General features: G+C 33.6%; 1 protein-coding gene across 1 annotated transcript in view; it reads left to right on the forward strand.

Moving 5' to 3' along the window:
* Positions 1–665: 665 nt before the first annotated feature.
* Positions 666–16,690, forward strand: part of LOC132938312 (uncharacterized) — a 77,527-nt gene continuing 61,502 nt past the window's right edge. Inside the window, exon 1 of the mRNA XM_061005080.1 lies at positions 666–970. The gene's annotated coding sequence lies outside the window, so the exon portion shown is untranslated. The remainder of the gene's footprint in view (positions 971–16,690) is intronic.

A 16,690-nucleotide genomic window follows, 5' to 3' on the forward strand; every position in this document is an offset into this window, starting at 1 on the left:
CGTGGCATTAAATAACTATACTCTAAAGTACCATCTTGATCCAATTTGCTAAAAGATAAGAAGGTACTATATGTTGAAATCGAAGCACTTCTCCTTGTAGAAATTTTGTTTACAGGATAAAAAATAAAATAATAAAATAAAATATAAACACCATTGTAAAACAACTCGCTCCGCTCAGAATCTAAAATTATAAATAAAATAATAAGAAAAAATATATTGTGTTATCTATGTGTTAAACATAAACATGAAATATGAACATACATATACTTAATGGTTTAAAATCTCCAAACGAGTTGAATTGTATAATATAAAATCCAAAACTGAGAAAAATTATAATCTTAGATATTATTAATAACGGATATGCGAGAAATACCCATGTATTATAATATGCAGCTAGTAGCAAGCGGTATCGTCGTAACCCGTAAGTACAAAAATAAGATTAAACGTTCAAGTAAAACCATCAAAAATATTTCTTTCGTGAAAGGGTGTGATTTAAGTACAGAAATAAATAAAATATTTTTTTAAGACTACCTTTATAATATCTTGAATCATGTTTTTTTTTTTTTTTTACCGAGACGACCGTCCAATGAAAATGAGTACTCCTCTCGAGTCCCGAGAGTCATCGGGGAAACCGTGGTAACCCACAGCTATGGTTACAAAACGAACGCAGCGCGTGAGCAGTCGGTTACCTACTCAGTATCTTCTTGCGCGTCGGCCCACTCACACGCGCGCCGCGTGTCAACCACCACCACTCGTTCTCGCGTACACCAATTGCACGTGCTTCGCCGAATCGTGTTCAATAATTTTATTTTTATTTTTGTATAGTCGTAATTTTTTGTGTCACTGGTTTATGAATTTTTTATTTAACTTTTTTTTTTATATGAATAAGAAAACGCAGGACAAGAGGTGAAGTTGTCGATTGACGAAACATAATATTATCTACTCCAGATAATTTATTACATATTTAATCGTAAGTTTCAGAAAACGCACTACTATTATTATAGCATTTTAATAAAACCAATAATTAATGCTGAATCATTACCACCGAGTTATTCAATTTTAAAGTTGATCCAACTTAATAAAATGTAACTAACAATTTTATGTAATTACCTATTTGAACTAAAAAAAAATGATTGTGTTGACGAAGCTCTGTCATTATTAAATGTTAAGAGATGCAAATGTCGTTTAACGTTTTATTAGTCAATGATTATTACATTCGTTAGGAATTCGAATTTGTTTTGTTTTTGGAAATTACTTTTATACGCGTTTTACCGGCAAAATTAGAGCGTGACCGAGCAGAATCTTGTGTTAGGTGCCGATTAGCTGATGGTGACTCTTTCTTTTTAAAAATATTTTATTTCACGACCGAAAATTCATAATAAATCTTTATATGATTATAACGGATCATTTTATTTTATTTGTATTCATTATTTTGTTAATTTTAAATGAAGTAATTTACTACGGACAATAATATAAATTATATCATAATTTGAGGGTTAAGAGGTATAATGTCGTAAATACAAGAATGTAGTTATTAAATATGTACATAATTTAGTAACGGAAAAAGTTATTTTTTAAATATACCCAAACTTTTATTTTAGTTCAAAACTTAAATAATTTTTTTCTATTACTACTTTTTGTGCATAATATATTATAACAATTTATAAAATGAAATCATCTTTAAACAAGATATTATTGTGATGTGTGATAATTTAACTGATAAATATAGTGTTCAACAATTGCATTATAGATAACTATTTATTATAAAATTCAGTTTTTAGAGAAATAAAATTTCAACTAAGGATATTTTATTAACAATAATATGTGATAATTGTCTTAAAGGTAAAATATTATTCCTAATCATATTTTTTTATCCCTAGAGTTGTTTAAAGAGTAAAGACTATAAACACACACATTCTTTCTTTACGTTTTATTTTTGACTATCGTTGTCAGTATTTTGTATTTTATTTTGTTATTTTGTTTATTCTCTCAGTAAATCGGTAGTAATAATATGATATATTATTTTTCTTTTGAATTCTTTAATTCGTTAAATTGTATATTTATGACTTTTTTCTATTAAAAAAAAATATATTCTTTAGCACCGGTCGTCAACCTCCTCCGTATATTGTCACTGCGTTTAAGTCTCTCCCTGGGTTACATTATGTATGAACGGATTACTTACGCACAGTGTGTTGTATTGAATATGTATTAAAATTGAATTGTGCGCCGAATTGATTTCCCAGTCCCTTGAGCGTTACAAAGTTAAATTACGTATGGTAACTAATAATATAATTCGGTAAAATGACCCAAATATCTATAGGTAGGTACATTTTGACGAATGAAGGTCAAAGTGTATTGTTATATTGGATATCTTATGGTACATATTATAAAAATATTACCGATATTTTGAAACATAAGAATAGTCAAAATGATTAATCTAGTTGTAGTACGATTTAGTAAAATTATAATAAATCCATAGGATAACCAAATAATAACCATTTACATGTATAAATATAATAATCAATTTTATTATACGAATCGTAAAATCGTAAGTTAATAATTATAATTTATAACTTATAAGTACTATGTATTTACTATTTAGTCATCCGGTACTTAATAATAATTGTGGATTCAGTTCAGTATGGTTAATATTTAATATTGAGTACTTCTTTTTTTTAACTTGACAACTACCATCGTGTTTGTATATGTGTACGTGTGTGTTCATATGTGCAAAAGGTATGTGTATAATGTTCATGACAATACTCGCATTGGCCGGAGGTCGTCCCATAAATCAAGAGACATTCATGGCATCGAGAAGAAGCAGGTCCACTAAGAGATTTTACGAATAGATAATATAATACCGGACGCCTGGGGGGGGTGGCGAGGGGAGAGAAATACGGTCTGGACATTGTTCTCGCTGTAGGTCGGGGGATAAATGAACTCACGAATCGATATGTGCTCTGGAGACATTATGTTGTTATTTTTTTGTTCTCAGATTTTATATCCTTGTCCTTATTTTCGCTCGAACAACAATAGGAGAACCATAATGTACCAATAGCCCTTAAAGAATTATTATTGTAAAATATTATTTTTCCTGATATATCACAATGTCATTTCCGGATACTTGGATTAACAACACAATATAGTATCTAGAAAAAATCAAATTCAAGTGGGTTTAAAATATAATAAAAATAATAATTTCAATAGATCTTAGTGAATATTGACATATTCTTGGTATGGACTGTCCTTTACAGGTTATTGTGTGTTCCTTCAATACGCGTATTGGGTTAATAATGCATTGTGTATCCAAAATTCATACTATGTATATAATCGCTTTATACGATTATCTTAATCTAAAACCAGTTTGATGTACAATACTTACATTTCTGTAATTTATAAAATAACTAATATTTCTTGTGTAGGTACACGATAATATTATAATGTATTTTTGAAATAATAATAAAATAGGAATTTATAGAGTAAAATGGTTATATTTATTAAATTGTTTAAAAAGTGATTTTTAAAAAATATCTGTATCCAATCAAAATTGTGTTATAAAATAAACCTAAATATTTAAAAAATATTACTAACGTAAAAAAAATAATCGAATTCGTATATAATAATGAATTTAATAATAATAGGCATGGAGTAATTTTCTACAATACTAATTTAAATTCCAATTTTGTATAATGACATTCATTTTGTAGGTATTTGTAAGTTAATAGGTGTACATGTTTCTGAGAACAAAATTATCATTAAAAATTTGCAATTTACTAACGTTTTTTATTTTACTTCGGTGTATAGTTTATTATATTTGTACCATTCTATATGAGTTTTATTTTATTTTTTACAAACATTTATTGTTTATTGTTGAGACGCTTATATTAATTTATTATAGGGAGGTATACCGTCTATACGCAGAGCATCAACTATGAAAGGTTAATGCTTATTGCGATTTAATTATCCATAGTATGACGACATTTGTTTTATTAAGATTTTAATACATCTGAGATTTTTATATGTGTACACCACTAAACACAATATTATATTATATTATATTATTATTATTTGACCATACTGCGTCGTAGCTCTCTAAAAAGACATCAAACAGAAAAATCATTAAAAATAAATAAACAATATTTTACTGAGGTTTTAATAGTATATTGGTATGTGCTTATTGAATAATAGAATTGAAAAAGTAATTTAATTTTTAACAACTTTTAAGAAAACTATCACGATTTAATTGTTTTCATATATTTTTCGTTTGAACACGTGCTTTAAAAATGTTTGATTAATTAAATATATAAATTATAATCTAGTTTTCGACCAGCTTAAAAATATTTTTTTATGATTAATCATATTTTGATAGTATATTTTATACAACGTATACATCTAATTATTTTTAAAATACTCTAAAACCAAAAACTTAAATTAAATATATAAAAGTTTATTTTTCTTAAAAATCTAAATAATTAATAATATGATTTTATTCCCAGCACCACAATAATGTATAAATGTATAAAAAATATTATTTAATATTATACATCTAATTATTTTTAAAATACTCTAAAACTAAAAACTTAAATTAAATATATAAAAGTTTATTTTTCTTAAAAATCTAAATAATTAATAATATGATTTTATTCCCAGCACCACAATAATGTATAAATGTATAAAAAATATAGTAAATACATTAGTCATCATTCGTTGTTACTTACACTACTTTTTAGTTTATCCAAAAGTAATTTATTTCATAATACACAACAGGTTTGAACGTCAAAGGATAACAAAACATTACAATTAAACTAACCATTCAGTATTATAATTTATCATTAACAATTAAATATTTTGACATTGATGACTACAATGGGGCCTGGGTTCAAATCTATACGTTCTGTTACGTCTAATGAAAAAGTGTCTCAACCTAATCCATGTATAAATGACTGGATTGAATCAATTTATTAATGCAACGTTTTACATTTATTATTCTCTCGCAGTGTTTGCGAGTAGCCCTTGAAATGCTTAGCAGTAGAATCAAACTGTTCGGCGTATAACATATGTACTGTATGTGTTTAATATATTAATTTTTTTTTATTCTCGGAGGAAGCTGTACCTGTAGGTACTCTCACATGTAGATACTACTTAATTTTTTTTTTTTTTGTTCGATGAAAAACGGCCCAAGGCACGAAAAGTAATTACTTGTTGCGTTTAATGGCGACAATAAACATTTTTTTTTCTCTTACGAAACAATGAAATCGGATTCAATGAAAAGAGTTATGTAGAGTACTCCCTTATGTTATACAATACGTGTTATACATGCAAAACAAAAAAACATATAATACAAATCTCCCGTCGGTCTCTTCAAAACGGCTTTTCGGGTCCAGAGAATTTGTTCTCCTTCTATTTCTTTTAATATTTCAAAGGTAGGTTCTGTGTATTTGTGTAGTGTGTGTGTGTGTGTGCGTGTGTGTGTATTATCAGTCATTGACACCGGGCACACATCTCGGATACGTACATAGTACATAATACCGTCCATACGTACCTACCTATATAGTCTTTGACGATTATACTAAGTAGGAAGTCGTCCCCTTGCCGGCGTTTTCTCCACTCACGATCTCCATCTCCGCCTTTTTAATTATGCTCCGAGTAGCGCACGAATTCTAAAGTTAAAAATCCACGCGCCGTCCATTATACTGTATGGGTTCCTTCATACTGCAGTATATTATCACATCTCCGCTTAAAAGTTGCAGACCGAGAGAAGTGAGGAATAGAATAACCTAGTCGCGGTGCCACTGTTGTGATACCATCTGGATCACCTAATAGACGTTGTGTGTTATCATGTATAATGTTTAAAGGATCTAACTATGACCCCGGCTAACAAACTTACGTTCGAAGTGTGACCTAACTACAATACTACATAATATTATACACACGTGTTAGCATTAAAAAAAAATCAGTTCATCTAATCTTTTAATATATTTTGATGTATTCAGTATTTACTAATAATTGTCTTATACATATAAGATATTCTCATGCTAGTTTAGCTTATGACCTATTTTCGAGCCTATTTTTCTATCACATTGAAAATATTTTTTAGATTTAGAACCGTTATAGCCATCGATCTGTTCCATACATATTTATATTATACAGTTCAGGCAGTACCTATATGGGTATGTAGGTACCTAATAATTAATACATCGAAATATTTATTTTTTTTGTTCTTTTGGTACCTGTACATAATCATCAAATAAGAATAGAAAATTGATTATCCATTATTTTTTCTGTATGTGCGATTAATTTAAATTGGATTAATCGATCAGCATGATATATTTTGACATGAGGTTGTTCACGCAAACACGCGTACAAAATTTGGACACAGACCAATAAGGCATATTGAAACAAAAATGTTCTGATGAAGCTAAAAACGTAAAACTGCACGCTTACGTTGCCATATTCATACATTTATTTTCATAATATTTAATAATACATATAGTAGATAATAACAACAACTAAGAGATTATATTATATTAGAATTATTTTGTTTATCTTCAGCATTGTGGATTTTTCGTTGATTTTCGATCCCAATTAATCATAATACATTATGTAGATAAATAGGTACTTAATACTTTTGATAATGTACTCTCATATTATGCAGCTTATACCTAGTACAAATCGCACGTAAAAAAATAAAAATACACGGATGTTCATTGTTCTCTATGTTCTGTCTTCTAACGCTGATTTACATACATATTATCATAATAATTAAACGTTTGCGTTAATTATAATAATTATTATAACTATGTATGATCAGTGGCGTATTTAGGAATTTTACATGGATGGGGTCCAGTTAATTTTCCAAACACATGTACAACCTATATATTATCACAAAATATATTAACCAGATCCTTAGATAGGTGTTTATGGGGCCAATGGACCCCCTGTAAATACGTCACTTATATCATCTCATATAATATGATGATATAACTAGATGATGTTTGTACTTACTTCTTTCAATAAGCTAAAAGATAATAAAGCTTTTGTGCTAACATTGTTTAATATGCACAGTCGCGTTCAGCTACAAGTTACAACAATATACAGACATTCATATTATATAACGGACAAATAAAATGTATATAAAAATCGAATCGATACATATTTTTCGAGCACAATGATCACTCTATACCCGTTTGAGTTCACTCCGAGACGATTAGGGCGCGCAGGAGGAATAATGGACTTGGGACGACAATAAATCTTGCTCCCCCCCCCCCCCTCTCTCTTCAAGCCCGTTGTTCCCGTCAATATTCCAAACGGTTGAATTATATCATATGATTATAACTATTATTAATACGAAGACGATAGTCGATGTACCTGCAGGCTGCAGCTACTATCATATTATTTGTCCACGATAGAGCGGCGAAGATACGGTCGATGGTCATTCCGAGTCAAATCGATTATGTACGCGGTCGAAAGTGTTTACCGCGCGTATATAATATAAATAAATAACACGAAAGAAAAGAAAAATACCATAATACCATAGTGTGCGGGAAGTGGGCTTCGGGTGACGGTCGGTGGGTATATAGGATAGGAGGAGATGTAAGGAAATATATTATATTATGAAGTATATGGGTGTTCGCGTGGCTTATTTGTTAATTTGAAATCGGGTTAATAGCCGAAAATATCGTTACACAACATCTGGTCCTTGGTGACCTTGCAACATACTCATTTCCCATGGTAATCATAATATGTGTATATATACCTAAGGTAATATATGAATGGCCACCACTCAAGTGCACACCCGGTCGAATAGGCATAACCGGGGATGGGCAGCGGCCCGCGGCTGCTCCGGTAGTAGTGTGATTTCGTGGTAAAACACTAGAGATTAATAATTTGACGTCCGGCTGGCGAGTCGTGATAAAATCGAAATGGTAATACGAATATCGCGGCTATTGTAAACACACGTAAACGCTGTTTTAATTTAGTGTGTCCAAACGAAACGTTTTTCGAGAATTAAATCCCGACACACACATAATAGTAATGTATAGGTATACTTACGACTGAATTCTAAGCGTACAACATGTTATAATAACGAAGATTAGAGTCGTCTAAGATTCTTAACAGGATATATTTTGTTGTAACGTTATTTTGTAGTTATAAAAATAGTTAATTAAAGTTTTTGAGTAGATCAAGTTTTTTTAATCGGTTCAACACCACATCATGCGGTTATAGTACGTCAACGATATTATTATTTTAATCTGCAGGACAAAATGAAATAAAGCAAAGTGTACCTATATACATTCACAAGATTCGGAAAGTAAAAATTAATCAAAGTGGCCGACATCAGTAAAAACATTTTTATTGATTCAAATGATGAATAATTGTGTTATTAACAATAAATAATGGAAAACTGGAAACTGTGTGCTCTACAAGTATTCTATAGCTACCAGAAGATGAATTTATGAAGTGTAAGAATATTTTTCCTGCGACTACAATGACTTATAAAATAGGCATTATATATGGTCAGTAAATAATCATTTTCTTATTTTTCCATTATACAATTCAAATTTCCTATTCACGTTAAATTTATGAAAGGCGTCTATATGTTATATTGCCTTGGGGGCTTGGACAAGAATTATTTAAATACGTCTCTCATTTTAAAACCATTTCACTTTACAATATTTAGTATACCGCAGGAAAATGGAAGACTTTTAATTTAATTTATATTTCCTTTATACTTCTCATTTTCTCTACCTACTATAATTCATGTCCACATACATAACGTCTAATGTAATTCAATTTTCGAAAACCACGAAAGTAAAAATACATGAATAATTCATTAGCAAGTTGGAATATTGTTTCTCTATATAGGTAATAGTTTTGTGTTATTATTTTTCAGATTTATTATTTTATCTCTTTAAGTCCTTACAAAGACATGTTGTTACGACTTAAAATCAAGTTTTGAACAAACAAATTGGTTATTTTTTTTTTTTTTTGTATATGGTTATTTAAGGAATCATTCTTGATAGAGTAATTGACCCGATAATAATATCACAATATAAATTATAATATTATACATATGTACATGCAAATTTTCAAGTTGACTGGAATTTATTTAGCCTGTCCGGCGGCTATTCCTAAAGGAAAGTTGTATAATATTTTTAAAAGTTGTTTGTATTTCCGCTTTTTCTCTTGGTTCCCTATTATACCTATTAACTTTTCTATTTCATAATCCAAGGTCTTAGGATTTTTCGTTTCTTCACCTCTGCGCGTATCACCGCCGTCGAAATTACCATTTTAACGGTGCAGTTCACGCGATCCACATCGTAACGAGTGCCGATTATGCGTTCTAGCTGTATAACGTGTTATCGTCTTGTGTTATAAATTATCGCATCGTCGAATGGCCCGATGACTTTTATATTGTAATTTCGTCCAGGAGTAATGCGTGGCGGCTCACTGACTCGTCTGCGGTGTACATATAGCCATTTCTGCAGGCTGTCCGCCGATCATATTATAATATATACACACTATATAATATTATATATTATTATTATTATATTCGTACGTATACATAATATTATTACAAAAACGTCGTCTGGGATTTTATCTCCCTCGTCTACCGTCGATCGTTTCGCAACACGCTGTGGTTGTCCGTGCGATATTCTCTCGGGGACGTTGCCATAATTTATAACCCATTTAATGTGAAAAATAAATAAATAGAAATAACGACGAAAAAAAATTGTCTCGAGACAATGGACACAGTACGTGCGCGTAAACATCTGTGTGGCGTGTACATAATAATATTATATTTCATTTAAATAATAACAATAACAGTAATAATAATCTCCGTATTATTACAATATAATAATATATTGCTACAGTGCGGCTTATAGCCGGTATAGCGTATGCGCTTTCTCTGAAGTGCTCTCCGTGCAGTACCCATATAATAATAATATACAGCCATTATAATATTATATACGTACACCGTCGTCGTCGTCGTCGTAGGTGTCGCACGCACCTCGAACAATATATTATTATTTTACAATTATTATATAATAATAATAATAACATATCCCTCGTATACATTATTATCATAGCCAACGTGTACCCGTCCCCCGCGTAGCCTTGACACTGACGTCGTAAGAATATAATATAACATTTACTCCTACCCTATACGCGTGTTGTAAGTGTCTATGAGCTGCAGCGCCTTTATTGTAATCTCTGTGTGTACGTTTTACACACCGGACGAGCTTACTATTTCATTGTCGAACGCGTAATATATTAATATTTCGATCGCGATAACGAGTGTAGAAAATATGAACTCTGGAGCGACGGGGGCGTTTTTTTAAAAAAAAAAAAATTGCCAATTTAGCAATAATATAAATTGTTTACGTCATGGTAGTGTGAAGTGTGTGCGTATATTATTGAGGTACCTACTTTCTTCTGCAAATTCGGAAATTATAATTTATCGTCGAAACACTTTGCGCCAAATATTATAATTTAACGAGTCATGTATCCTATCGTTCGTACAGTATAATATAATATAGGAGTTCGGAAGCCGTGACGGAGGAAATATATGCATACGTACCATGTGGGTTCTATACGGGAACATAGGTGTATTATAAATTATAATATATTATTATACCGGATGATTCAATTACCGCGTTAATCAGTAAACACTTAACTGAATAAAATATTTTAACGGCCCGTAAATTAAAACTTAAAAAAAAATATATGTGGTATAAGATTTTCGTATAGAAACTATTAACTGCAGCAGATCGCAGTTACCATGCAATATAAGAAAATCTACGACACTGCAGATTGAGTTTATACGAGTAATGCGGTAATCATTGTTTGGGTCTTTTGAAAAACTACGACGGACATAAATCAAAACTAAACACATTTTTAACTTATTTAGCGAGACGGTGACCCATCAATGTGTGTTGACTAAAAACACCATGTATGATTGAATTCAAAACCCCCGCAGTGGATAAAATCGTCCGACAAATAATGACGACGTGGGGGGAGGGGTGGGGGCTGATGAGAGGGGTGTAGGAGGAGGGAGGACGATGACGACGACGAGTCAATGCGCGCAACCGGTTGTCGTTCGGGCCGAGAAGAGCTGTCGGAAAACGCATACGATTGTGCCTATACCGCCCGCTGTTAATTTGTATTAATTAGATGGAAAGAAACGCGCGCACGCGCTTGTGTGTGTTGGTTTGTGCGTCTGTATTCAGTAGTACTAGTAATATTATGGTAGTAAAATAAAATAATAGTACTCTCATTGGTCATTCCCCTCGCAATAATGATAATTATTATGAAGCGCGGTGAACAAAAACCACAGACGAGCGCGCGCGCGCCCGCGAAAACGCTCTGCCACCGCCATTTCAACGCTGGTTAATTGCCACTGCTGCTCATTTGCATACCGATTATGTGGTATACGCGAATGGATATTATCGTTTTGAAAATTATACTAATTTTTTTACGCTTTCGACGCGTTTAAATCTCTTGAAACGACGTATATTATTATGTCCGTCAATCCCGTCTACTTGCGTGAATCGTAGAATGCTCATACTATATTATACAGTACCTATTATAATATTATGTATAGCTATTCTTATAATTGTTTTTCGAGTTGAAGTATTGAGTATTTGTGATTTTATAACTAAAGTGGAGCATTCGAAATTATTACTGTAAAATAATTTAAAATTCGTTTAGGTTAGATTTGATAATATACGTACCGGGTATACCTACACATTTGAGTTTTATAAATTTCGGATATTCGAGATTTTTCAATGTCGTTTGTAGGCCGTATGCGATATACTATTATACAACATAATGTATTGTGTAATTATTATTATCTCTGATTATAAAATTCTCACGTTCCCCCAATATATCTTTGTCTTTGTTATTAATTATTTCGTTTCAATATCTTTAACGAACGACGATATACACGCAACGGTATTGTTGGTTGTGAATATTACAATAGGGAGGTACGTATAGAGTGTACTCGTCGTGTATTATAAAGTATAATAATACTGCAGTATGCTGTGTGCCTAGCTCTGCGCGTGGCAATATCAAAATAAACCGTTATTACGTATAGCAACAACAACAAAGTGCGTCATCGTTCGCAAATCTCCGGTGTTGTTCGCATACAATAAATAATAATATTATACGAAAACGCACAGGGACGCTGACTCTACGGACGCTCCTGTTGCAAGACGAGAAACGCACACAACCGGCTTGTGGCCGACGATTTGACATGTATGCGATTTGTCTCTCCAGACGCAATTATCGTGACCATACCCAGGCATAGAGTACTACCATGAGCTGAATAATAGTTTACCCTTAGAAGGTGTTCGCGATCATTATATTTATAAATTAAAATGTATTTATTGCGGTCGTGCGTACGTGCATATTTTGCGCGTACATATACTATTTTTTCCATCACCACATGTTCTCTTTTACTCAAAAACATTAAAGTAGAAGACCCCCTACAAAATACGACAATTACCACAGCGTCAATATTTCCAAACTATGACTACACACGAACCTACCGCGTGCATATATTTCCATGTGTCTCAAATGTGTGGAAACTTAACCATCCAACTCTCGCAGAAAATCACCGAATCTCTCAGCAAAATGAGTTTTATGCAAAGGAACACACCCTGCCACCTGCAAATTGTGTACGGTAACAAACACTGAGCCGCAAACGCAACAACATCTCAAACCAAAAACGTCAACAACCGCCGCTATCCAACTCTATAACTCTATAGCCAATCCCGAACACCCAGACACTGAAAACACGATAAGACCACAATCGTACTCAAATGTAAAAATAAGGTTACCAATCATTCAATCCAAATCCTACTCCTATCAACAACAATGAAATCTCACTGCTTAAATTCCTTGATGAATCCACTTAGATATATCACTTCCACCAGTCGCAACTGTTCTCTAAAAGTCTCAAGTCTCACAAAAACCAAAAATGTCAACTAATAATAAATAATACAAACAATTTCTATCGTCATCCTAACATAGGACTATGTATCGTGACCTACTGATGGTCTAACTGCTCTATTGCACGCCATGAAGTTGCATATCAAATTATGTTCAAAAAAGTTCCCCTTCTCTGTAAGATTAGCTAATTTAATTTATTATATCTTATTTTATATTAACCTAAATATCACTTGTGCTTGTAAAAAGTAATTAAATTCAGATTGTACCATAGTTAATTAAAAAAAAAAAAAAAAAAAATATAGACGATACATATTTTTTTTTCGTTAAGCTATTCGGCGTCTTCGTCGAAACCACTATTTTATGTGTCCATTGTTTTGATAATATATATTGCAGTAGGTATACAATATATACATACAAGAATTTATATATTTGATTTCTCGGAACACAAATAATTGAAATTTGAAAGATATCGAATTTCTGAAATAAATTACCATAATATATTATATACACATAATTACGCGAAAACATTTGAAAGCGCAAACAGTAAAACGAACGACATTCGACGTAACACATAAACTATGCAGACTTATCGGGTGAATAATCATTTAATTTTTTTTAAAAATCGTATTAGCATTTAGCCGCAGTAACCCTGAAAACGATCACATTTTATTCCCAGCGCAATACGTTTTTACATGGGCTCAATGTCGACCACGGCGATGATGATGACGACGATGATGATGATGATGATGACGATGATTCGGTCGGAAACATACTGATGCTTAATCTCGAGACGCGTCCGGCGCAACTGGGTTTCCACGGTCTGATAAACGACTGCAGCAGACGATTGCTATATAATTCGACATCAACACTGCTGTTCTAGTTCATTACACCGCCGCGGACCTCCATCGTCGAGAGGATATTATTATATTATGACGCACACACTCCCGCCGCCGCCTATAATAATAATGATATATAATAGGCGCCATTGTCCGTTTTGATTTTTCCGTTTTTTTTTCCGACTTTCCACTAGACTATCCACAGTGACTATAGTTGATAATAATATTGTAGTTGAGTACGCCGCCGCGATCGTCATCCAAGTCCCGGTATAATACTATACGGCGACATCGTTTGCGCGAAACCGAGAGTATATACCACAGAATAATATATATATATATATATTATGACGTTATATTATATCCGTTCGTTCATTCATGAGTTCATCGCACGACGTAGGTATTATTATATTATATTATATAGGACGACGTAATCTAACAATATATATAATATTATTATAGAATTCCGTCTGTCGCGTTCATAGACTTAAAGTAGGCAGCTATCGTCTCGGAGCTGTGTTACCTGCAATGTATAATATCATACATTATTATTACCTATAGTCTATAGATATTATGTATTATGTATTTGTGTACGATGTTGCCGCTGCAGTTATGGTATCGTTCGAGAAGATTTTTTTTTTTTTAATTCTCTTATTATAATATTATTGTATTCCCCCGCCCCCGCTATATTGAGCTGGAGGATAATATTTTAAGCCCCTACACCGCGACGTGGCTATATCGTTTTACATAACACGCACACACGCGCACACACACACACACACACACACACACACACACACACACACACACACACACACATCTAATATATACGAAACACATTGACCTTTGTCGTGTGTGATGCTTCGGCGGCGGCGGCGTGCATTCGGCTCGTTTATTTATTTACTTGTCTTTGTTCGGGTCGCGCGCGCGTACCTGTATATGTACGTGTACCCGGCCTGCCGGCCACGACAAATCGCGAATGCAGCGCAGCCGCTATAGCCGCTTTTATATAACATTGTTGAAAACCTGATTTTCAAACTCCACATGCATTATTATCGTATATGCGCGTGTATGATATTCCGCTCTACTCCGTTTTTAATCTCGCGCGGCTAATAATCCGTCTTATTATTATTATTATTATTATTGTGATGATATTACGTCGACACGCGTGGAGGGTGCCGGCTCGCGACGCCGCGACGGCCTACGGATCCCCGCGCGCTTCGGTTTCGCCGCGATTTGCCGGTATTTTATTCGGTATGACCGACGAAATCCGACCCGCGGCGGTCAATTGTAATAACGCTACGACGTTAATAACAATAATAATAATAATAACGTGTAAGTACTGCACACTCGGCGCGCGTGTTTTGCCGTTCGTTATTGAAATAATAATCCGACAGAGTTGTTTTGCGTGCGTGCCGCGTCATCGCTCTGCACCGCTGCAAAGCTTTGCCAGAAGAGATTTAATGTCATTTAGAGATAATGTCATTTCGACGTTTTTCCGCGAATAAGCGGGGCGCGGCCCGGTCTCGTAAAAATAATTTTGAAATCCAATACATGCGAGTCTATAGCTATTTATTATCTCTGCCGTGTGCATATATATTATACACTCGTGGAATTCTTGTTATTTTTGTCGATTTACCAAAGTGGATACGTCGTTATAATATAATAATAATACTCTGTTGAACGATTGTACTATATTATGTTATTATGGATTTTTAATTGCTTTATCATAATGCTTTACGTTAACATGTTTGAAAACTATTCGTGCGTCGGATTCCTTTGGTTTCAATTTTCATCCGTTTACGGCAAAAATATCATACAAACTTCGCTTTTCGAAATCGTTATTAAAACGGCCGAGACTAACTCCACGCGTACCTTCCATAATACCATAGGTACCTATTCTCAAATGTTCTGGTCTTTTCCTCCGTCACGGGTGTATGATATAGCTAGGTATATATCCATATATTATACGTACGACTGAACGGCTATAAAAATGATATATTATTATACATTGCTGTATTATACGAGTTCTCGAGAAATCAAGGGATATTCATTACCGCACAGTAGGTGCATGCTTGTAAACATAATATTATTATTACATTATAATATTATACCGAACAGTTCTATTTTCCGTTCAATCGATATAATATCACGTTGCGATATATATATATATATTATATGTTCGGAAGACTCTCGGTTCGGACGAGATCTCTGTGGAGGATGTTACGAGAACAGGTCGTCGACACGGTGACGTGCGATAGATAGTCGTTGCAGGGAGACTCGTCGCTGCAATATGTACATACGCGCCGCGCGTCCGCACAGACGACTATAGGACAATCAGTAGCCGTCGGGGAACAATCGTCCGGAATGCGCAACGTTAAAATCGCCGCGGCGGTGTTTTGTTTCGTCGGCCACTTGTGCGATCGCACAAGTCAGTCACCACCGTCATATCGTTTTTCCGGCGGTTCGATATTACATTATTGTAATGTAGACGGTTTTACGATATCGTAATAATTATTGCATGTCGTGTGTGCGCAGTCGTATACGACGGTTGGCCGTCGCAGAGAGGTTTGCCGGCACACTGCAATGTGCCATTACGCGCACACTAATTATTAAACGATTCGTGAAATTCCCCAGAAAAACGACGAGCAGACGGTGGCGGAGCACGTGTCCGCGCTAGGAAGGTCAAGGAAGACCGGGCCGTACTCGTCTGAGATTGCCCTACAGCATTACGTGAGATAACACCGAGCACGGGGAAATTAATCATGTACACACACGCGCGCGTGAGAGAGAGAGAGAGAGAGAGAGAGATGGAAATTTGTTTATATTATTATATTATAATATAAATTATAATATACGGGTAGAGGTATACCTGTGCACGACGAACGGCGTAAATCTTTCGA

This window comes from Metopolophium dirhodum, chromosome 2, assembly GCF_019925205.1.
Source record: "Metopolophium dirhodum isolate CAU chromosome 2, ASM1992520v1, whole genome shotgun sequence".
Classification (NCBI taxonomy): Eukaryota; Metazoa; Arthropoda; class Insecta; order Hemiptera; family Aphididae; genus Metopolophium; species Metopolophium dirhodum.